Source organism: Apteryx mantelli, chromosome 7 (genome assembly GCF_036417845.1).
Source record: "Apteryx mantelli isolate bAptMan1 chromosome 7, bAptMan1.hap1, whole genome shotgun sequence".
Lineage (NCBI taxonomy): Eukaryota > Metazoa > Chordata > Aves > Apterygiformes > Apterygidae > Apteryx > Apteryx mantelli.
In genome coordinates, this window is record NC_089984.1 from 10,383,168 (window position 1) to 10,408,488 (window position 25,321).

At 42.2% G+C, this 25,321-nt stretch overlaps 1 protein-coding gene across 1 annotated transcript in view; it reads left to right on the forward strand.

Moving 5' to 3' along the window:
• Nucleotides 1-368: 368 nt before the first annotated feature.
• Nucleotides 369-25,321, forward strand: part of RHOBTB1 (Rho related BTB domain containing 1) — a 55,810-nt gene continuing 30,857 nt past the window's right edge. Inside the window, exons 1-2 of the mRNA XM_067299778.1 lie at nt 369-402; nt 5,651-5,739. The gene's annotated coding sequence lies outside the window, so the exon portion shown is untranslated. The remainder of the gene's footprint in view (nt 403-5,650; nt 5,740-25,321) is intronic.

Sequence of the window (25,321 nt, forward strand, 5' to 3'; positions counted from 1 at the left end):
AAATGATTCCTCCCGCGGGCAGGAAGCGCTGCCCGAGGGAGGCAGGTGACCCCGCAGGGACCAGGGCTGCGCCCGCGCCGCGGCCGTCGCGCCTCACCTGGGCTGGGGAAGGCGGGCGGCACCGCAGAACGCCGCCGCGCCGCGCGCCGGCAACGGCCGCAACGGCTGTAACGGCCGCAACGGCACCGCGTGCCCCGGCGCGCTCACGTGACGCCCCGCCGCAGTCCCCCCCTCCCCCCGCAGGGGGCTGGTCGGCTGGGGCGCGCCGGGCCGGGCGGGCCGCGCCGCCGAGGAGGCGGGTCCCGCCGCGCCGCGCAGCGCCGGGCAGAGCCGCGCCGAGCGCAGCCTGAGGCGACGGCGGTGGCGGTCGGCGCTTCCCCGCGGGTCGCGCTCCGCGCTCAGGTGAGGCGCGGGCAGGCGGCCGCGGGGCGCGGAGGGGCGCGGAGGGCGGCGGCGGCGGCGGCGCCCGGGGCGCCCGCCGGGGTGGGCGGCTCGGCGGGGAGCGGGGCGCCCCGAGGGGGCGGCTGGACCCGGTGTGCCGGCCCCGGTGAGGCTGGAAACGCCGACGCCGCCTCTGGGCGCGGCGCTGCCGCCGCGAAGCTGCCGAGGCGGCGAGTCAACGCGGTTCAAAGCGGTCTGTAGAGATATTTGACGCGACTTTTATTTGCTCGTGAAGAGGGCTTCTTCGTGCGCTGGGTTCTGGCTGCTCCCTCGTCTTGAAAACTTGATAGGCAGAACAAAAACCTGCTCTTGTTTCTCTTTCTGGATACTGATCTGGCGCATTCGTCATAAAAATTAAAGTTTCCTCTCGTATACGTTCTCCAGGCACTTTCTGAATGCACTTTGTTTGAAAAGCAATTTACTGAATTAACGTAGCATGCACAAAGATAACTTGAGTTGACGCACTAGCGAAGTAGCATCCATCGCATGAGCAACAATGGAATTTTCCTGCCCTTGGGTTTCTTTTTTATCTTAAATTATTAATGGCTCTCTGCATTACATGAATGAAATCTGCAATTGGTACATAATGCAAATGAATGTAGAGAACCAGATGCAAGAGGTTAGGAAGGAGGACGTGTCTCCAAAAGCCCTGGCAGAAGGATGAAGATAGTGAACCCCTTCTATTCCTTATAGTTGTTGATGAGCTCTGGGGGAGAAGCAGTGAGATAAACTCTGCCCTTTTGCAGTTGTCAGAAAAGAGGAATGAGAAAAGGCAAAACTTTTCCCTGCTCTGGGAGCATAGGAAGTTAAAACTTCAGCACCTAAAGTTTTGTTCAGCAGCTGTTTAACTGAATCTTTGTGGGTACTCCTGAGGTAGCATGTTAATGGAAATCATAGTAATCCATCTTCTTTTACAGCCTGGTTGTCAGCTCCTCACCAAGCATTGTCTCTTGTACTTGCACATCACGTGTGATCACTTACTTTTATCTGTATAATCAAAATGGGGAAAAAATCCTAGATCTCTAAGGAGACATCAGGTAAAGACACCCTCTTTGAAACTGAAGCAGGAAAGGTGAAACATTTGTGTTTAGCACAGGTTGTGGAACATTAGCAGTTTGAGAACTTGTTCAGAGGAAGTGCTGGTTTAGGTGTCAATGGGAAATAAAATTTCTGCTGTTTGCTCAACCACGTACTGCAAGTGAGGTGTGTCATAGTAAGGATTATGGTAACAGGGATGTGAGGTTCTGTTCTTTGTTTTACTGCTTCCAATATTTGAACTTTTAAAGGCAAAGACTTAAAGTAAGACCATATTAAACAAAAGAGAACTATCATGTTTATAAGCAGTCACTTTTTTTCCACATAAACTCTTGAAGCTTGGTGAAGAGATTTTGAGCAGACATACTGAAAGTAAGTAATGTTACAGAAAACTTAAACTAATATGTAGAGATGACAAGCTAGTCTGGTGTAGAAGGAAGCTCTTAAATACATTGGGAGCGTAAAATTCTGCAATATTGTTAGTTTGGTAATAATCCTTACAAAAGAGAGGCAGGAGGAGAAAAATAGACTGGACCGACACAGGCTATCAGATAACTCAGAGGTGAAGTTGGGGTAGGTTTGAGGAGAAAATCAGGCTGAGTTTTCCACGAGTTTTCTCTACTGTCATTGTATTAGAAGAATAGCTTGTCTGCAGCAGGAGAGGCTCCTGGGCCAGGTTGCACATTCTGGGTTATGTATTGATCCTGAGCCGTTCAGAGACCAGCGTTTCACATGGTCTCATCTGTGTTCCTGCTGGGCCTCCTTTCCATTGCAATTGTATCCCCTGCCAACTCACTGCAAGAGCCGCCCGTCCCTTCTTCTCCCCAGTTAAAGGGAGTTCCCCCCTCTGGAGAGGTAGACCATATAAAACTGTCCCTCATTGAATTACTCTTTGCTGCAGCTGTCTTTAGTTTTCTTAAGCTAACTGTGGTCTGCAGGCAGCACCATGGTACACGTGCACAGAACAGCTGTCACAGACATGCTGTAAATCCAGTGCATTTCTGAAGCCCTCAACCTGTTGTGCATGAGCGTTAGTTCAGGTGGCAGCCTGTTTCCTGCCTGGGTGAGGAGCACGTGGCAGAGGGGAGGAACTGTGCTGCCACTGCCAGAACTGATGCTCTCCAGGGCGGGTGCACAGGATAAGAGCTGCATCAAGCCGGCTCTCTTTTCAGCTACAAGCTCCTCAGGACTCAGATAAGGAAGTTGCATGCCTGGTTTAGCTGCTGCGTTCTCCAGAGCACAGATTGTTATCACAGAAATAGAAGATCTGCCACTTTTACCATGGTAGGGGCAATCTTTGTAAGTTGGAGTTGTAATCAGGTAACACAATGCTAATTAAGATTAGAACTTTTCTTTTACAGTTCAAACTATCTTCAAAACCAGAAAATGGAAGTAAGATGAGGAGGGACAGAATCCTTTTCTATGAAGTTAAACTTTTAGGCTTATGCTTTAGTAATGATGAAAATCAAGTTTAACTGCATTTCTATCTGTTTATACTCTTTAAACAATGGGGTTGACTTTACAGCATAACAATTAAAAATCTCTGCAAGCAGGAGAGTCTGAATGTGGCCTTTAACAGGACAATAATGTAAATAATTAATGACTTCTGAACAAGAACCATGAATGAGCTAGTGGAAGGACTTTGCATATCTGCTTGAGAATGAGAAGGATCTTAATGGAGGCCATGTCTGTGGATTTTGATGAGGGCAAAGCCAAGAAAAGCTTGTTGAAATGGATGAGATCTCAATGAAATAAAAACAGAAAGCTCTGAGTTTATGATCAGATAAATCAGATCCCTTTTTAAAAAAGGGATATTCTGAAAGAAGCTGCAAATGATTTCTAATCTGGCATCAGTACTGAGGAAACAAAATTTATGAATGGTATAGTATCACATAAATAGGTATTTAAACAGTTGGAGATTCCTGTGTGTGGTAAATACCACTATTTCATTCACTGTTTTGAGTTTCGTTTCATTGTGGGATAGGCTGTGATTTATAGGGCTCACAAAGGGAGCTACCTCTGCAGGCTTTAAGGGCCTGTCTTAGAGAAAGATAGGGTGAAGACAATAGACAACATGATGAGAAGATCCTCAACAACCAAAATTGCATGAGACATGGTAGTTAAGGGAGAAGGATATGGTCTTTGCCACTTAAATGCCTAGAGCTAAGTGACAAAGGTGTTTGGTCAAGAGGGAGGCAGAAGAGAGGTACTTTTGGAGGGATATAAAGATCACGTGTAGAAAATCAGTAAAGAGATTAAATGCGAGTCAAATGTACACTTCATATTTGCTGCTGCAGGTGAGAACAAGGTTTTGTTGTGCTGGGAAAGATGTAAAAGAGCATATTGGTAGTTGCAATCGTAACGCAAGAATGGCAGAATCATGTAGGTTGGAAGCAATCACCAGAGGTCATCTAGTTCAACTTCCTGCTCAAAGCAGGTCCATTTGGAGGAAATTGCTCAGGGCCTTGTCCACTCAAGATTTGAATGTCTCCAAGGATGGAGGTCCTAAAACCTCTCTGGGCCTGGGTTCCAGAGTTTGACCACTACACTAAAAAAAGACAAAAAACAAACAAACAAAAAAACCAAGACAATTTCCTTTTTTTCCACCTTATGCCAGTTGTCTCTTGTCCTTCTGCTGTGCATCTCTGAAAAGTATAGTTCTGTCTTCCCTATACCTTCCCATTAGGTAGTTGTAGACAGCAATAAGATCCCTGCACGGCCGCCGCCTTTTAAGGCTGAACAAACCCAGCTCTCTCAGCTTCTCTTTGTATATCCTGTGCTCCAGTCCTCTGACCAGCTTGGTGGCCCTCCACTGCCCTTGCTCCAGTATGCCAATATCTTTCGTGTATTGGGAAGCCCGAAACTGGAGCCCATACTCTGAATGCAGTCTCAGAAGTGCCGAATAGAGGGGAACGATCACTTTCCTCAAAATGCTGGCTTTGCTCTTGCTAGTACACCCCGGTATGCAGCTGACTTTTCTGCTGCACTGCTGACTCACGTTTATCTTTTTCTCCGAAAATCCCAGGTCTCTCACTGCAAAGCTGCTTTCTAGCCAGGTGACCCCCAGCTCTCGCATGAGGTTATTCCATCCCAGGTGCAGGACTTTGCATTTGCTTTTGAAAAGCAAAGATGTGGTATTCTGCATGGTTGTCTATATAAAAGCACCTGGAGAGACAATGAGGGGTATCTCCAGCTCTAGCGTCAATTTTAGTGGGTTGCATATTCCACAAAGGTGGAATGAGGTGTTACCTTGTTTTCTACATTCACCCCCACTGTTGTCTTGAGGGTAGAGAAGGTTGTCTACAGCAGGCAGGGATTTCTGTGATAAACTGACTTCAGTCCTAAATTCAACTCTGAAATGTTGCTGTTCAGAAAGGAGAAATGCCTAGAAAAACTTAGCAGGCCGTTAGTCTCTTCAGCTGAAGAATCCGCCTTTCACTTCTGCTTTTCAAGCTAGTCTGAAACCTCTGAATGCTGCTTGGATCATTGAGCAGCCAAGGCAGCATCGGAGATGAAATCAACTTTGCTCCCACCTGAGGTTCTTGAAAAACCTCAGCCTTGCTCCTGGATGAGACCCAAGCCACAATAATGCAAACTTTTACCAAACCCAACACAGCACATCTATAATTCATTTCATTTGGGGCTAAAGGTGGAAGCAACACAGAAGTCCCAATTCACGTGTCATCAGGCTGTCAGCTCATATTTTAGACAGTCTCATTGCCTGTTAGAAGGTGGGCAAGAAACCCTCCTCAGAGTCTGTTAGCTAACCTATGAAGACCTAGTTCACTGTGATACAGCAGTGTTTAGTTGTGACATGTAGGCTTATTTTATATCTATATTCAGAGGAAAATTATTCAAAAACAAGGTTTCTTTGACAGAGCTGCATCTATTTCCAGTTATACTCAAAAGCCCATTTATGTACCCATGACTTCTTCAGTGCATTGGAGTCAAAGGTTTGTATTTTAGTGCAGATACGGGTTTATCTGTATTTTAATATGTTTGAAAGTATCTTTTGTTGACTGTTTTTGTTGCAGTATATTTTGTATCTTTACCATGTAAATAGACTACAAGAGATTTCTTTGGTATTGCGTGTGATTATACTTTTAGACAGAAAATAATAAAAATTATTCTTTTTTTTTCCCCTCTCTGTCTCTCTCTCCTTCCCCCTTTCCAGGAGAACCACAGTAAGGGAAACATCTTTAATGGAATTTTGCTTTTGATCAAGCTGGTAAAATGGATACGAACGTTGTTTTCTCCTGTGAGGTAAGTATTTTCAGGGAGAAAGAAAAAAAAATCCAACTCATTCAACTTAAGGTTGCCTGTCACCACTGCTATTCAGTCTAGCGGTTTTTGTTTGGGTATTTTAAAGTTATAGCATCTCCGACTTCGAGTACTTTATACTGAAAAACTTATCTGGAAAGTCCTGTAATTAATCCTTTCACTTACAGAATTAGTCAGCTTTGTTCTGATATTCCAGTAGATTAAAAACAAATTAAAAAGGGTCTGTGTTATTGTGGAGTTTGGATAATGGGTGGCTTCTGCAGATAGTAGCTTTTGACCCGATGTCAAGCATTTTTTCAAAGCATCAAAGAAACGGAAGCTGCTAAGTATAATTTTCAAGCGTGAATGCTTATCCAGAGTAATTGCAGATGGAGGAAATAAGTGGGTTCCTGGGGTGAAGACAGGGTTTGTACCACAAATATGCAACTTCTTTATGCAACCAGGCATCCCTCTCTGTTCCTGCTCTGAGCAGTCTATGTAGAAGGTGGGGCTGTCGCCAGTCTGAATTACAGGTACGTATTAATAATGCTTTTGCCAAGTCTTGTACCCAGCTTTGAAATTTTATGTACTGAGCTGGATTTTGGCTGGTTCATACATTAAGAGTTAGTAAACGAAAGACATCTCCTTAATTTAGGATCATAAGAAAATTCATGTTGTAAGGAACCTCAGGTGGTCATGTAGTCCAGTCCCTGCTAAAATTTTGTAGTAGTCAATGAAATAAGGTCATTTTCATCCCTTGGCCTTTTCAGTCTGTTGTATGTTCAAAAAGAATAGGAAAGGTGGATTTATATTTTGCCGTATGTACTAAATGTATGTATAATACTGCAGATGGGAACAGAACATTCTACTAAAATTTGTCAGAAAGGAAAATATTTTAATTTAGGCAGGGTTTGTAAAAGAATGGTCTGTTCTACTGAAAAAAGGAAACAATAAATCTGTTATATATTGGTTTCTTGCGATTACAAACGAAACCTCCACAGGTCATCTAACACAGTGGCATGCTGCCATTATTTTCAAGACAGGGTCCTTGCAAGAATGACCTACTTCCCAGGCGTCTCTAGGGAGTCTATTTATTTACTTTCTCATGTAAGCAAAATTGCTTTCTCATAACAAAGGAAAGGGAAGTGACCATGTTGCTATCCTGATACATATTACTGAAACATTTCCTCTGAAGTATAAATATTTGTTCATGGGAAAACATAGTGACAATGCGAATAAAAACAAGCATCTTGTCAGGAAGCTTAGGGAGCGATCTCTTCCTGGGCTTTCAAAATAAACACAAAACCAATGCTCCCTCCAACTGTTGCGTATGACCAGACAGAACATTTAATGAGCCCTAGGAATAACTGCTTCAGTGTTTTGCCCAGGGAGGGTCATCCAAAGAAGGGGTTAACACTGCCAGAAGGAAGCGAGTTCAGCATTCGGAGCCTGATAGGTGGATTGCTGAAGAGAAGAGACAATAGGTTTGTTTTGTATTTCTGGCTATCTTAATGTACTTTGAATTGATTCCTCAAAATTGGTAATTTAATAGCTTTAATAGTTACATTAGTAATTTAATGAGCCCCCTCCAGCACCCATGGCAAGCATATACTTTAGCGAACAAAAATAGAAGTAATTTTATAGGTAATGCAGTTCTTGAAAACCAGTATATAAGATTACACATATACAGGTTGTGATGCCATGAATTATTTAATATACAATAAGAGTGATCTCAACATTATGGAAGTACTCACGAAGGCAAATAGTACATCTAAGAACCCCAGGATCTCTCTCCACCTCCCTCCCAGTATCAGGTCTCACTACCCAGCCTGATTTTCTGTCTCTAAAGGAATTTCTGGGTAATTATGTTACAGAAGAATGTTGTTCTCGTGGAATATACTCTGCGAACTGATGGTTTGTGATCCTATTTCTGTGACTGGGTCTTACTTCTTGAAGAGAACATATCTACAATTCTAGTATGAAATTTAACTTCTTTAATAAAGTCACGTGCTTGAATCAGAAAATGCTACTATCTTTGGAAGGCATCTCTTTGTAGAGGTGTTGTTATTTGCTCCTTAACATCCCGGTCACAGCTTATTTGCTTATGGGCTTCTGTGTCACTTTAGGCATTATGAGATGAGTAGTAGTAAATTTAGCTCTCTGGTTTAAGAAGCTACCGCTCTGTCAGAGCTTACTCTCCCCGCACAGTCAGTGGAATATAATGGGTACGTATGCGTTAGCCACTTCAGTGCAGAGTTTGGCAATTTAATATAGCTTCCAGTTGGGACAGGTAAAAACCAAGCCCTGGACTGTGCAAAACTGGCAGAGGGGGTGTGTTTGTGCTCTGTGAAGGCAGTAACCTCCAGTAGAGTTAAATGTAGCAGAGGAAATTTAAAATCTTAAAACTGCTTGAGCTGTTTCTGTTGTGATTGCTTGTGACTAGAGAATAGTAAAATTGGGAGACTGCTCTGTGTGTCTGTGACTGGGGTGGGGAAAGGGACGGTGTTGCAGTATTTCTTGTTTTTAATCCTCTTAATTAAATTTATGTGTTCTGGCAGTATTTGTCACAGATTGTCCAAACCCTGTCCTAAGCAGGTTTCTATTTCTTCAGGGGCTTTTCTATGATTTTGATAAAGCAGAATGAATGATTCTCGCAACCTGTGTGGAGTCAGGAAACAATTTAATGCCAATTTATAGATGGGGAATCAAGACAGCAATGCTGATGTTGTGAAGTGTCCATTGATTCAGGGAGCTTAAACAACAAGGTACCCAACACAAGAAGTCCAAGCTGTGATTCAAAAGAAGTGCTCTCCTTCCAGAACATCCTCTTACTACCTGAAATAGCCTGTCTTCCATACTTTTGGAAACAATGGCCTAACACTTTCAAGATCAGGATTTGCACCCAAAAAAAAAAAACTTAACATAGTAATAGAAACATAAATGCAGACTTCCAAGTACCTGGGCTTTAGTTGCTTGCTTGTTTTTGCCACTGTATCAGAGGTGAAATGTTCTTCGAACAGGGCTCATAAATGGGCAAATGATCCAATAATTGTTCTGGGTAACAGGTACCATTTAGACTTGAGATGAATGTATCCCCTGCTAAAAAGAAAACAGGTTGTATTTATTGTTGTGGCCCTTTGAATGTCCACAGGTTTCAATTCTTGTGATTTATGGCTTTTGCTTAATACTTGGATACCATAGATTTGGCTCTTCTATTTCAGATACATGTTTTCCACTGTCATACATGCATAGAAATATTTGTGGAATTGTTAGTCACTAAATAAGGAGGAATCCGTAGTAACATTTCAACAAATACTTTCCAGTCTTCTAAGGAAGGCTGCGGTGGGCCCCGGCTTCTCTTGAGGCAATACAACTGGCTACACTGGAATTTCTCCAGGAGTGAATTTGATTCTTTTAATCCTCCTTTCTTTGTGTGTTTGCAATAGTGGTTCCCACTGGCAACACTATAATTAAGGAACTGTCGACATTTCTCTCACAATAAGAGTACAATAGCATTCTAGCTGTAGTTCTGAATTTCGGCTAGAAGCCTAATGTGAAAAATTAGTGCTATTTACCTATTTAAAATTGGAATGGTGGGAAGTTGTCCATCTTTTGTAACAGATACAGTTTAACAAAGTTTTGTTGGCAGTTGCTTCTGTAAATAATTTGTATTTTTTTCCTGCAAAAATATTTTATTTTGGAGATGAGTGAAGGGATGTGTTTAGTGCACTCAAGGCTTCTGAAATGTTATGAAGTGCTATGAAGTGCAAGCATGGCATAGCGCTTTTGTCAATATGTATGGAGGCAAATAAAATGAATACCTTTTGTAATTCTTCCCTTCTGCCCCTTTTCCCCCCAAAAAGGACGCTTGCCCTGACTGAGAGAAGACTGAGTTCTTTAAAAGTCAAAAGCTACATGCCTTGCTACCTTATTTAAAAAAAAACAAAAAACTGTTAGCAGAATTCATGATACTTTGCCAATGTGACTTCCAAGCACTGAGTGCATGAGAAATTTCAAGGCACTGGAGTACTTTTGATTTTGCTAAAGGGCCCTACATACCAGTTTAAGTGCAAAACCATGCTAGTGGTTCTAGTTTGTTTTCAATCATGTGACGCTAAATTCTGTCCCTGGCATATTTAAACTCTGCAGCTCTCTGTTTGTGTATGTGTGATTGCAAAGAGATGGCTTTCTCTCCCCACTCCACAAATCATACAGTGTATATAGTACCTTGAATCCTTCAAGCTTTCTGTAATCTGTATTTCAGACTTTTAACAATGATACCTGGACAGCCCCTGGAGGTAATAAGTTCCACATCCTCTGTGAAAACGTCATATGTGTGGGAGAAAGATTTATTTTCTCGTTTGACTCTTAAATAGTAGCAGATAGTGGCAACAGTAGCTCTTCTTTAAGAAGAGGAGAATCATTTTTGATAACTATTCCTGATAAATGTAATTTGAAAAAGGCCCATCAAACAGCCTGCCGGTGAAACGTGCAAACTGTCTTCATTTCCTGCTTCTGAGGCTTCTTGCTCAAGATACAGAAGTGGGTTACTTGTATGCATTCCTCTGCTATTTCTACAGTAACTGTGATCCTTCAGCCATGTAGTTTTGCTAGAATATGTAAACTATTTCAGGGGGAGGAAAAAATCCACCAGAACCAACCCATGTAATTTCCTCTGTTCCACATATGATCTAAGGCCTTGACCTGTTAGGGAACAAAAAAATTTGAAACTAGATTTGTTTAGATGTACTGAATAAACCATTAAAATAGAGCCATATTTGGACAGTATAAACCTTGTGTTAGTATAACGCAGTTTAACCTATTGAATTTGTCTGTGTTGGAACAGCGCAGCCTTTGCATGGGAATCTGTGCTAGTGTAACCAAATCATGTCATTAAACCGTGTAAATGGCTGTAATAGACTCAAGGTCTTGCATTCCTGGCAAAGCTTTCTGTTTTTACAAAAATGCGTTTTGGAAGCAGAGGATATGCAGAATGTAACAGGAGTTTCAGATTTGACTTTGAATTTGGATCTTGAATGATTAAAGCCACAGTGTTGCTACTGTGTGGAATCACGCTATACAAAATAATTGAAGAATTGTGCTGTAATCTTAGTGAAAAAAATCATAATTCAAAGCAGTATGTTCTTTGAATAGCCTAGTGAAAAAATAGTAAAGTGATAGATGTTTCAGTGCTGTTTCATTTCACCTACTTCATTATATGCCTTGCTACTTTTATTCATCTTTTTAAGACCTGCATGTTGCAACTAATACTTTTCTAAGACTTTTTCTTCTTGAATTGTCATCTGAATTGAAGGCCATAGGAGTCAATGGAAGCTTTTCCACATCTGTTTCAGTAAGATTTATATAAGCTTTAAAAACTGTAATTGGGTTTTTTTTACTTTAGTGTATGGCTAACTATGGGAAGAGTTGCAGAAGAGTAAATCTTATTTCACGAGACTATTTCTCAAAGATTAATGACGGGGAGATTAAGCTGCCCTTGATTCTACTGTTTAATCCAGCTCTCTTGGTTTGGTGCCTAGGAAAGAACAGAAGATAGCTATTGCCTGCCGTTCTTGCATATCAACAGTGATTCAAACACCAATAATACTAGTCTTGGACAACTGTGAAAGAAGGGAGAAAATCCACTTTGGTTCTCTTCCCCTCCCCATCCCTACCCTCTGCCTTCCAGTTCCCATAGTTAGAGATCTTTGTTCAAGACTTGTCTTCACGATCTTCTTATAGCACGAACACAAACAACTGCAGAGCAGCAATGGTATGTAGACACAGATCTCTGTATTGTGCCTCTAGAAGGTGTGCAATCTTTGAGCAATACTTCAGCTTCTAAAACTTCAGACTACGTTTTTATATCTCCTGCATATAAAGTTACTAGGCTCTTAATATGTTAGGTGAATTTTACAAGCCTCAAAAGGCAGGTAGAGCGTTTATAATGAGTGAGAGCAGTTCCATTTATATATGGCTTTTAAAGCTCAATAGCTTGCATCAAGAGTGAGGAGCAAAGACTGTTTGCCATTGAAAGCCTCTTCTTACAGTATAAAGCTGCAATAGAAAGGGGTTCCAAAGTATCAACGTTTCTTTAAAATTCAGTACTCAAATAGAAGTGAATTTTGACTGATCTACATAGAGGAGGGAGACGGGCCAACAGCCAGAAGGTCAAGTAGACAGAAAAATCTTTCCCGACAGACTGTTCTTCACTGTGACTCTCATTTCATTTCCGATAGAAAAGGAACGTGTTAAAAAAAGTTGCTCTGAATGCCATTAACATCTGATTAAATGGCATAAAGGTTACGATAAGCTCTTAACACAGTTACGCACATATCAGCACTACAGATGTGATAAGTGGATATCATAGTACAGACATGAAGTCAGTTCTTCAAGGTGAGGATTTGCTTCTGGGATTAGCATTTCATATATTTGTTTATGTTGCCCTGTGAAATGGCAATAAAGAATTATTCTGGGATGAAAATGTGTTTCTGGTATATCCCAGTCTGTGAACAGAGGCAGTGCTTAGGGATGGAATTTTCAAGAAATGAGACTAATTTTTTTCATGTTAGTTAAACTTTCACTGTTGAGTTAGGCGTAACATTAGCTTTAATTTCAGTTAGTGAGCTGTAGAAAATTTAGCACTCCAGTAGACTGCAATATAATGCGGACCATTCGTACTAAATCTATGCCTTGGAAAACCCCTTAAATACTGGAAATAGCTGACAAAGCAGGCATGCTCTAGATAGCTGGAAAAATCTTACAGCATTTTGATGCAATCATTTCTAGTTTCACTCCCTTGCCAAGTTGCAAACTGATAAATATTCATGAAGAAACCTTCCTGCTGGCCACTTCTTCCCATTTAGCTTCTGTTTGGAATTGGTATTATTAACTGATTAAATCTTTCTTATTCATGTTGTAATTTGAGGATCTAGAAGTGGAGAATATAACAAAAAAATAAGCTGCTGCAAACATGTTACCATAAAAAAAAAAAAATACACATCTAATGCAAAACTACACCGTGCAACAAATTCTTAATGCTGCCTTGCCCTCTCTGGGTTTTAAATGCAGTGAGCCATAACTCTTCCACTTCTTCCATTGGGGGACTGTTACATAACCATTCAGCTGTTCCTCTTGCTGTTCTTTGTATTCAGCCAAAATTTGCAAACCGGAACCACATAAATGAGTCCACTCCCTCTTTCAGGCCAGACTATGTGGCCTGTACGGAAGTAAATGAGTCTGAATTATTAAAGTTAGTGAAGTACAGGATCTTTAGGCACCAAATAAGTGAGAATGAATGTGGTAGGACATAACGGAATCACGGAATGGTTGCGGTTGGAAGTGACCTCTGGAGATCATCTGGTCCAACCCACCTGCTTAAGCAGGATCACCTGAAGCAGGTTGCCCAGAGCCATGTCCAGTCAGGTTTTGAATATCTCCAAGGATGGAGACTCTACAGTCTCTCTGGACAAGCTGTTCCAGTGTTCAACCAACCTCACTCTGAAGAAGTGTTTTCTTATGTTCAGATGGAATTTCCCATGTTTCAATATGTGCCATGGACTGAATTTAGAATTCAGTGAATAATTCCTAAGAATTAACAAATCAATAAATGCAGGATGGTCCCATTTTAGAATGTCTATAACATATAGTGGAGATAGCACTGTATATGTTGCATGTCTCCATCTCTGGAAACTGAGACAGAGTTGTACGAGATATTATGAAAAGGGATACAACTGACCTAATCAGTTTGCTTTATTTCCCAACTGGTTGAGAATAGATGCTGACATCATTAAATAGATGCATCCTTACATCAAATGCTGAACTCTGTCCTTATGATACCAAAGGAAAAAAAAATCAGATTGCCAGAGGACTGCATACAATGTACAGTCATTGTGAAAAGAAAGCTAATTGTGAACGCATAAGCATTTGCCATGGGAAAAGTACAGTTCTGAATGCAAGCCCACTAATACAAAAATTGTATTGACAGGAAATGACTTAAATTTTATTTCAATGTGTATAAAATATGCATTTACATGTTTTTTTCAAGGCATTTATTCTCTTTATTAATTTTTTGTGGGTAAAATCTAATGGAGTATATACCAATCCATTACAGACATAGTTAGAAATGATTTTGATCTACCCACATAATTAAAGTCTCTAAGCCTAATTGTGAAGGGGAAAAAAAGAAGAATTACCCAGCTCTTGTCACTGAAGTCTGATATTCCAATTCACATACTGCCAGTTGGCTGAGACTACATATACCGCATGCAGTGGGTGGACGGTAAAGTCCATAAATGAAGTACCGCATGTCTCCTTATTTTGTTTGTACACCATTCATTCATGTTCTGCTGTACTGTTGAAAGCAGGATTCATGGATTGTAGAGAGCACCTTCTGTCCTTGTGAGACTGCCAGATGCAATATAAAGCTCATACCTATATGGGATAATTTAACCTGCTTTGATTTACTTAACTTCTTTGTGCATTTAAACTTTCTTTATTTCCACTTAAAATCTTTTAACCTTAGTATGCTCTTAAAAGCTCTTCTAATGTAAAGGGTCCCTGAATTCATGGATAGAGGAGAGGGAGAAGCTCCAGTTTGCCCTACACTTTGGATTTTCATTCGTGGACTGTCCCAGGCTGCTTCTGCAATGTCAGTTCTGCCCTCTCTCATTGCATACTCAAGCCCAGTGCTGTAGCTGTCCATGCTGACTGCCTTTCAGTGTGTGTAACTGGCTTAGGAAACTGTGTATGTGCTTGGGAACAGAGGGGACGTCATCTCAGTTGTCCTGAATTAAAAGTCTTTGGAAGGAACAAAGGGCCACGTCAGTAGATTTTTTTTTTGGAAGCAGGCGTCTGTGATAGATCCTATCTAGAACTGCAGTAGTGGGAAGACCTCCTTGCTTCCACATGGCAAAGAGCCTGGGTCTGGGATGCAGGCTTTCTCAGAAAGGTTGGTGCACTGTAATATGAAAAATAACCCCAAACTTAGAATGCTTAGGATAACTCTTCCTGTGGACATGACAGACCTAGATTATCATGGGGTGGTGAGAAGCATAGACTATTCCACTTCCTCCTGTTCCTGAAGAGTTTTTACAAAGAGGCTGGAGTAAATGCTTGTAGTACCTTCTTCTCACACCCCCTGTTATCATTCATGGATATTTCTTCAACCTGTCTGCTCCTGAGGCTTTCTCTGGTGTCTCAGGAGTGCAGAGGATGGAAGGGCCTGAGGGCACTGAGCTTCAGCAGTTCTGAGTTGGTAGGAAGCTCTCTAAGGAGTTGTGCTATCAGAGCACATTGGAGCAGTTTCTGAAGTTAAACTAGCTCTCCAGATCCAGGAGGCCTGATGTTTTTTAATCATCTGAGAACTATATTCTCAAAACCAAAAGGTTAATTTAGCTCCAAAGTAACAGATAAGATGCTGGAGCATGTGGGAGTATACCCTCACGTTTGCACTTTCAAATATATTTCGTGGTTTAGAAAACAATATATCATTCTAGAGAAGTAGGTTTTGCTATAGATGTGAATGCAGATTTTATTCTCCTTTTTTTTTTTTTTCATTTAGGTAGTCTCAAAGTTGTTAAGATATTGTTAAAAGCATATAATGGAGATGCACTTGGCATAATGGGACACTTGGCAGCCCATAAACATGTTTTAGAGAGCTATAGACACTTGGTTAAGCCAGACTGTGGAGTTAAATGCTAGTCATGGTCCAATGCCATCTCCTTGGATTGCTTGTAAAGGTGAAACTTGTTTCCTTCTTCACCTCCTTCTAGCTGTTATCCACCCCTAAAAACAAACAAGCAAAAAAGAAAATTCAAATCCAAGCCTGCTACCTGAAACATTTAAGCATCTAATTGAGTAAAGCTTTAGCACTCATATTTTTAAAGCTTTATGTAAACTCAATAGGAATGCTTGTGGTTTATTACTGTGCTTTCATGTATCAAAGTCTGGAAACTGTTGGTTGCTTCACACCCTGCGTTATTAGAGATGCATTCCAGCCACGTGTAAAGATGTGTGGCTCAAACAAGTTTATGGTCAAAACTGTGCTGTTTGTTTAAATGTGTGGAAAAATTTAACTACTGTCCAATAAGATTATGTGGCAGAGGACAGAGACACTCTAACTAACGTTCCTGGGATTTTATTTTACACTCTGCTGCAAAAGCTGCAGTCTGGATTGTGTAAGTAGTTATACATTTATGATGGAAAAACACTGAATGGTAGAAGTTGCTGTAGGTGATCATTAAAACAGAAACTCCATAGTAGCATGCAGCTCTTTCATTGCTTGGGAAGCCTTCAAGTTGAGGATACCCTTTGATGGAACAGAATAAAACAAGGAAACTAGAAACTATTTCTTTATCCCTAGCAAAAGCAAAGCCCTATTTCTTTCTCCCATTCTAGTCACCTAACTAATCTCTGTCATTGTTGTATTCTGTTCAGTTTGACTGTTACGCATTAAAAATAACACTCTCCCTTCTTCCTGACATCTTCCTTTTCTCCTATAGGAAGGTTTTGTAACGAGCTTGTAAGTGAATCTAAAGTTGATTTCTGTTGTAATCAGAGGCTTTATGAATCAGAATTAGAGCAAGTCTGGTTGCTTTACAGCAATGGTCTCCCACATCTTGTTAACTAATCTACTGACAGTCAGAAAATTCACTGTGGTTGCAGCAGTGATAGTCTAGGTGTGTTTAATAAAAAGGTGGGGTTCTAGCTCAGTGATTTCTCTTCAAAAAGTGGTTATTTGGAATGTGAAATGAAGGTACCAGTAAAGAAATTAAGATTTGCCGTACTGGAACAGTCTAGTAAAATGAATACCCTCTTTACTACCCTGTCATTACTTTTAATCTAATAGACGGTGATTGAAGCCCAGTATAGATGTACAATGCTATATAAAAATGGGAAAATTCTGTTCAATTAAGTGATGCTTAGAAACACAGACAGGTAGGCTTTGTTGCTTATATTCTAACTTCACAGTGTGTCCCCAGAAAGGCAGAGGTGTCAAATCTTGCTGATACTGAGTAGTGACAAAATCCACAAGTTATGTTCCACATCCTCTTAAAAAAGAAAAGGTAACATACCAATATTCAGATGAGCCTAGATAACAGGTCTGAGCCTGCATCTGCAGGAAAAGAAATTACTTTTGCATTCACATAAATACATTTCTAATAAATTCTTAAACAGATGGTACTTAAAAGTTGGTATCAGCTATACCTATGCCACAAGTGAATTTGATGCAGCATCCTTAAGTGGAGGTGGTATGCATTTATTTCCTGTCATTGCTAACAGACTATACTAATAGTGTGATTAGAGTCTTCAGTACCCTTCCATGCTTGTCTCTTCAATAGATGTGCAAATGGAAAAGAGCTGAATAGTTTTGGAAGCAAAGGATTTTGTAAGAGTCCTTGGTTAAAAGTCTATAGGAGTTTCCTGATAAATCTTTAGAGATAATTGTAGCTCTTATTGGGACTGTTTGGAAGAAAAGAAAAAGAAAAGTGATGGGATGTTGCCCATTTCTTCCTTTCTACTTCCACTTCAGTTCTGTCATGCACACACACAGTTTCAGTGTTGCTTCCTGCTGTCTTGAGCTGAGTGAATGGATCATACAATGTAGTAATTACTTTCTGGTTTTTAACCAGCTGAATCAATTCTGTAACTCTTCTTAAATCCACACCTGCAAAACACTTTCTTCTTTTCACTTTATCTCACAGCCCTAGAGTTGGAAGTGTTTCCTAAATTGTGCAGAATCTCATTCAGATTTGTGCTCTGTATTGGTAGGTTTCAGAATATGCTGAGATGTTCAACACAAACATCCACTAAACAGTATTCAGTTATTAAGCCAACCGGTTGCTCATGATTCAGCACACTGTCTGGGCGTCCTGATCTTGTCCTGCCCATTCTGTAGGGAGAGTGTGGTGAGTATGCTTTGACCAACCACCTAAATTGAGTGGGGTCTTAGTGTTCTCCTGAAAGTTGCACATCTTAGAGACTAGAGATCCCTAGAGATAGGGATTTTTGCTCTTGCATGTAACAAGTTTTTAGACCTCATTTGTAGAGAAAACATTTTTCAGGTAGACCTTGAAACTTTAAAAAAAGGAAGGTAATTATACTATTCATTACAAATCTGTAGGTTATAGGATTTGACACATGGTTTTTTTTTTGTGCTTTGTGTTGACTGCATTATCAATTTGATATTTCTTCATATGCTTGTAGGCAGATGTCTGGGTGATAGTTGTTTTAAATTCTGATGTATTTGTCCTATCCATCCAAATTCTGTGCAAAGCTAGGGAAGTAGCGCTTAGTATTTGCAGTGATATGCATTGTTCTTTTTCACATAGTAGCCTCCTGTGATATGAAGTTGCAAACTGTAATTCTTGATGACATAAATGTACTAAATTGAAAACTGTTGCAGTCTGACCTGGTTGATGTGAGTTTGGCTTCTGGGTATTTGAAAAACGTAAGTAATGGACTATAAGCAAATGCAGTTGGGTAGTGTTAACCTGTCCTTGGTACTGTTAACTGTTATTGGAAGCAGTCTTTTTAAAGCAACTTTATAACATGTTTTCCAAAAATTGACTATCTTCTTGCCAGGAGACCTCTGTGCTGTGTATGAGTGCAGCTTGCTGTAAGAGACTGTCCTGGCTCTGACAGTCACAATAGCATCAAAAAAGTCGCCTCTAGCCACAGCAGTTGTGCCCGTGCCCATCACGACAATAAGGGGTCAGTTGCATATTGGTTGATGCCGAATGGTAGGTAGAAGAGCAGGAGAGCAGCGTTCTTAGCAGGGAACCTCTTTGGGGATTGCGAGCTCCTTTCCCAGTTACAGGGCCTCGAGCCATTTTCACTGGTACAAGAGTCCACATCTAGATTAAGTCAGTTTAAGAGAAGGGGGGTTGTGGTTTAATTTTGTATGTGTTAGTTTTACATGTAGAGTACATATGTGTGTGTATTATTTTTGCCTATGGATTTCCTGTTTGACCATTTCAAGCGTGAGAACATGGCAAACAGCTTCCCCGGTGCGCTAGCGCTGGGACGGAGAATGAGAGTGCGCCCCTGAGCCGCCCCCTGCTTGCGGCTGCATGTTTTCCGCACGGCTTGCGGATGCCTCTAGGCTCGCCGGGCCTGCAGCGGTGAGTGGCGCGGGGCGCGGCCGGGCGGTGCCGGGCGGTGCCGGGGTGCTCGCAGGGCCCCGCAGGGCCGGGCCGGGCCGGGCCGGGCCGGGCGGCGGCGGCGGCGGGCGGAGGCGGCGGCGGGCGCTGGAGCGCCTCCAGCCGCCGCCCCTTTACGCGCGGCCCCGGTTTCATGAATGAAACCCAATCGCGGCGCTATAAATAGAACGCGGGGCTGCAGACGTCACAATGAGAGCGGCTCCCGCTGGCCCCGCCGCCCGGCCGCTAGGCGCCCGAGTCAGCGCGGCGGGCCGGGCCGGGCCGGGCCGGAGCACGGCGCGGGCGGGCGGGCAGAGCCCCGCCGGCGGCATGGAGGAGAGCGCCAGCGCCGTGCTGCCGCCCTGCCGCGTTGGGCTGGCTCCTGGCGCTGCCCCCTCGGTGTAGGAGCCGCGGGAAGGGGCGCGGCGGCGGCTGGCACCCCCGCCCCGTCCCGCCGGCTCACGGCTGCCGGGCATCCCGCCCTCCCGGGTAGGTCCCGCGTCGCCCGGGCGCGATCGTGCTCCGACCCGCGGGCGCAGCCTCGCTGCCCGCCGCGGTGCGTGTGCCCGGCTCGGTGGGGCAGCGGGCTGCCCGGGGCTCCGCGCGCCCCCCTCCCTGCAGGTGCGCTCCCGCCTTGCCGGGAGAGCGGGGAGGCATCCTCCCCTTCCCCGAGGGGAGAGAGGGCCGAGTCCTTGATGAACCGGATCTCTCCAGGCTCCTCTCTCCCAGCGAGGCCACAAGGTGCAAGGCAAAAACAGAGGGGCACGATGTGTACGGGAAGCAGAAACCTCCTGGCGCTTGGCACTTCTGAGTGCCGCTAACTAAAAACCTGAAGGGTTGGAAGGTTTTCTTTTTCTCTCTCTCTCTCTTTTGTTTGTTTGTTTTTGTTCTCCTTTCCCCCTGCTGTGTCTGTGGAGTCTGTTGTGGGTTGCTGTGACAACAGCAGGAGGCTGCCGTGGGGGGCTTGCAGCACGCAGATTATCAGGTATCTGTCCACGGGACCTGTTTGGGGGCCATAGAAAGGGGGCACAGAGGGAAGCAGCACTAGAAATTGATTTGTTAATTCAACCTTAAGTGGATATTGTGGCATCCAACATCCAGAGTAAAGAGAAATCAGTCATTGGATGAACTGAGGCAGACAGTAAAACAGAGCTCTAAGTTGGCTTTATTGGTCAAAGTGCTTCTCAGGCTTCTGAAGGTGGCAATATACTTGTTCAAAAAAATAATAGAAAACCCTTGAAGCTCTGCATATGGTCACAGTGAGAGCAAGGAAGTGATGCTAGAATATTCTCAATGACTTTGTTCATCCTCAGTTTATGTACTATTTAAGGACACACAGCTGACTCAAAGCCAAATGTTCAGCTTGAGCTGTAATACAGAAGCTGAGGTGGAAAGTAGTTTGTTCAGTGTGCTTGAGGGGAGATCTCAAGCTAGAGCTCTTTCTAGGCAAAAAAAAGGAGGAAAGGGAACACCCTTGCTAGGGCCATTTCAAAGAGCTGCCATATGACTGTTCAGTGTAAATAGCAATTGAATGGGCATATTTATATAGAAGCTGTATTTCAGGATTGGGAATCACCATACATGGAAGCAGAACAGCTTAGTTTCTCCTAAAAATTTTTCTGAAGTTGTTTCCCATTAGGTTATGCTTTTCTTTTATATGCACATTGGATTTGTATGCCTCATATTACTTGCAAGATATAAAATGTATCTATTAGTGGGAAAAAATGACTTGGTAGGGTAAATATTTATATTAAGGTTCTTTATCTCATAGACGTAATACTTCAGGAGTATAAGATCTGGGACGTGCTCAGATGCATAGAAGTGTTTTTATCCAAGAAGAGATGGACATCAGCTTTAGCTCCAGGGAGCTTTCTAAAGCTCTTGCCTTTTTAAAAAACTCCAAACTTCACAAATATTGTGGTGCATTAGACTGAGAAGAGCTGGTCACTTGATCAGTAAATTCTGGTGTTTGATTCTTTTCTAATACCTTTTGTTCACTGGAAAAACACTTAAGTCCTCTGCCCAGATGTTCCCCTGTACTGAAAGAGATGAAAGGACAGAGAAGCCTTGAAGTAGGTGAAGCAAAGGAACAACAGTTATTTGACATGCTTGCTCCCCTCTGTTGTGCCAGAAGAGTATGTAAGTGTTGTAGAACGAAGCATGTACTTGGGACTCTCCCCAGGCAGGGCCAATTAGAGGGGAAAGGGAAAGGCTGAGCAGCCGCTGCTGCATACAGCAGCATTTCAGAGTTCATAGCAAGGAGCCATTGAGGCTAAGGCTAGTAGATCCGTGTAAATATACCCTTGGATTGTTGATTGGGCTTCCATAAAAGAAATCAAAATCTTGTGCTGAAGGAACAAATGGTGGCACATTGTGTGAACTAGAACTGATGCATCCTGGAGGATACATGGTGATAGCTGGGCCCTTTGTTTCTACAGGTGGACTCATAAAATTGAGGTATGGATTCCCTTTGGTTCCCATCCAACATCATTCTACTTTTCTCTTTTCCCTTCCTGTCTACCATAAAAGACACAAGATGGTGATGTCTCTATCATTTTTTTTTTTATATTTTTGCAAATCAATCTCATTGTGGCACTAGACATTACAAGTAAAACACCATATTCACTTGCCTCCTGCACAATTCAGTTAATGTCACTAGATTTGCATTTGAGACATAAACTCAGGACTTAACCCAGGATCTGAAAGCAGCATTTATCTAAAGTCTGCCATCTTAAAGTATTTCTATTCTAGTCAGTATTTAGGTCTGTGGAGGGTTTTATCTGCTGTCATTCAGATGTTTTGCTCATTTTTTATAGTTTCCTTTTACCATTCAAATGTGGGAGTGAATAAAATGCAAAATAATATTCTTCCAAAATCATCACTGATTAACAAAGAGGAAAAATTATGAGAAATGTCACATAAAGTTCAAGAAACAAGAGCCTGATTCTGTCTTTTGGAAGCAAAACAAGCACAGAAGGTGAATTCTTCAACAGCGCTCTGTGCTAGAAGGTCACCAGTGTCTCTAGAATATTCTTTTCTTGTTTGTTAGTAGCTCTAGCAAAACCTGATAAATATTTTCCCCACAGAAAAGCACAGAAGTTGGGAGAATGCCTTTTTGGTTTGTTGTTGTTTTCCTTTTGTCCTGTTGGGAGTACTACTCAGAATAACTTCCTCCCTAAACAGAAGGTACAGTGTCAACACCTGTCTTTTTAAATGGATAAAATCAGTAATAACCAATGCTAGAGGATCAATAATCTAACACTGTACAAGGTTCTGATGCTCCTACTTACATAAGGGTAAAATCAGAAATTTCTTGGAGTTCATTAGCACCAAAACCAGTAGTATTGAATCAAGCTCCTTCAGTGATACCACTCCCTTTAATCCTGAGTTTTGTATGTTATCCCAGATACTGTAATTTGCTCTTGAGCATTGCAGTCACTAAGGATTCAGCTGCAGCTTTGCCCAAGTTATATTGATCCAAGTAACAAACCAGGAACCCATGTGTCTGTTACTGTATCTACAATAGTGGGTCATGCAGTGCAATAGCAGTGGATCTGGTGATGGAGAAAGTTGGTGCTGAGGGCCTGATATCCATACTGTACACGTTTCAGGGGCAAAAGGATATTACTTCAATTACCTTTAATCTAGTCTTGTGCACCGAACCACCATTGATGGTGGGAGAGGCATCCTTCGTTTCAGAATCGTGTGAAAGGAATCTAGTTTGTGCGCCCTGTGACCACTCATGATGCAAATCAAAGCATGGTAAGTGGAGATGACTGGGAAATTTGCTTCATAAGTGTATTCATGATCTGAACTAAAATGGTAGTTGAGATGCACCTTTAATCTGCTCCTGCAGTGTAATCTTTTGTTGTGGAAAGAGGAATAATTTAAGGCTCAGTACATGATGCCAATTCGTGGTTGGCCACTTTATGAAGTAACAGCTGTTTGGTGATGGTTGCCACCCGGTCCAAATGGGTATTGTCTGCTTTTCAGTTACTACAGTTCTCAGCCACTTTTATTAATGTCAGCCACAGTTGACTTCAGTTTGTGATAATATAACAGATTATGACCTACAGAAAAGCCAGAGCTTGGTCACTGCCTGGTCCCTTATGTCTGCTATAATCATTTCTAATGAACGGAAAGAGAAGTCAGTTGGAGCCAGGTACAGCCTGAATCCTGACAAAATGCCTCACCAAAGCTGAAGTCAGAGTCTTAAATTAATCATGTACCTGCTACAAATTATTTCCCTCTTTCAAGGGGTGGGTCCAGTGTGGTGACCCTTCCTCACATCTCTTTGCACAGCAGAAGGAAGGAAAAAGAAGCCATGAGGGACCACTCTTGAGATAGACTGTGAAGAAAGGGAGGAAGGGAGGAGTGGCAGAGTTGCAGTCTCTCCCACAATATAGAAAATGCTCGTCTCAGATTCTCATACGTGGAGTTCTAAAGTGGTTAAAACATCCTTCACCTGCCATATAGATTCATTTCTAGAGAGATGATCTCATCACAGCGGGTGTTGAAATGTAAAGCACAGGTCAAAATAATGCATAAGCTGCTCAGTGTAATCAGCTTGTTGATTTCTGTCCCTCAGGTCTTCCAGAACCTGTCAGAAAATTGACGGTAGTTAAAGTCTAGTCTGAGCTTCGCATTTGGATCTCTGTTTTGTCTGTTAAACTGTGTATCATGACAGGTCCTTGTGGACTGCACGTTTGAGGATGCTCAAGAGAGTCAATTATTCTGCCTAAGATTGGATGTTATATATGCTTAGTAATTGGACTTTGGGTCAGTCTGTGTTATACAGTAACACAGAAAGAATTTGTGTTTTGCTGACATGTCTGATTTTTGGCTAAGGAAGTGCAGCTTAATGATCAACAAGTGTTGTGTCATCCCAGAGGTAGGTCAGGTGTAATGAAGGGTCCTAATAGCTAGCCTTTAGGAGCAACCAAATCCAGAATCAAGCATGCTGAGAGAGAGCAGGAAACCAACAGGCATCTGATAGTACGAGCCATGCATCATTATTCACTCTCTCTACAATTTCTACAAAGAGGTTGTGATGATGATTTGACTAAGAAGTTTTCTAGGTAGAGAAATCTGTTCTGTCTTCAAATTTACACCTTCTTTGGAGGGTACTCCTTTCCTTTCTGTGTGTGGCCATGGGCAATCTTTTGCTCCTGTCTTTTAAAATTGTGGGATAGAATAGGGATTAAAGCAGCTGAATGGACTTCTGGGAACTGCTTTCTTCCAGTAGGTAGTATGAAGTAAGGGTAGCATCCAGCATTAAATCTGATGCTTGTTAGCCAAAAACCGTTAGGAAAGAAGCAGGTTCAGGCAAGCCACAAGGAGTTTGCTGTGATGAGAACCTCAGCACTTTCCTTCTACAGCCATATCAAATTTCAGCAGTGTTCTGTGGGCTTGCTTCTTTGTTGATACTGGCCCTGAGCTGAAACACCGCAGCTATCCCAGAACAGCTGAAAAAGGGAACCTGGTTCTGCCCTTGCAGAAGATCAGGGTACTCCCACTTACCTGCACGCTTCTTTTGTGGGTGGCAGCAGCCAGGGTTGTCTCGCTTATCATCTAATGCACCAAAGTGACATTCCAGACAGCTACCCCTCTCCTTACACCCATGGTAGATTCAAGGGACCTTACACTTGAGAACAGGTTAACTTTAGAATATAAGGGATTTTCTGCACTTCCAAGCATTGGCTGTATCTGTTGTCTTCTTCTGTTGATGGGCCAGGTAGGGCAGGTAGTTGACAAATTCCAAAATTAATCTTGAATTTCTTCCTCACGTGTCCATTTTTTTCCTTTCAGTCTTTTCTGCAGTCCAAGAGGGATCATCCTTTCATGTAAATTGCCAGAACTTTAATAATAACTTTAATAATGGCAATAGGCCTATGCCTCTTTAGCCTAAGTGAGAATCCAGTCTGATATGCATCACGCCTGTCTTTGTCCCCTGGTGATCAAGTCATCTGATGTCACCTTGAGTCTTAGTACCCTCTGTTACTAGTTGACTCTTTGATGCTGACAAGGTACAATTTTTATTTTTTAATTATCTCCCCTTTGGCCCTCATGCCATTTAATAATATTCCTAACCTTAATTTATATTCTGTGAAAAACATTTTGTGATGGTCTTTCAGCAGCTGGTATAGTTTTTCTGGCACTTGATACCATGTTATGATTTCTTTCACCAATTTACTGTGTGGGGTCCTATATCCATTGATTAAACTGAGCCAGACAACAAATCAGCCTTTTGGCCCAAGCCCTTTCCTAGATCAGAGCTGTCTGTGATCATTTTGCCCTTGTACAGATGAACTGTAAGTTCCCCTTCTTTTTTCCCTTGCATATATGTGTTAATCCATTTAGATTCTGAAACAACACATGGCAGGTTATATATTCAGACTGAACATTTCACACCCTCGCTGTAGCTCATGTGCTCTTTGGTTCTT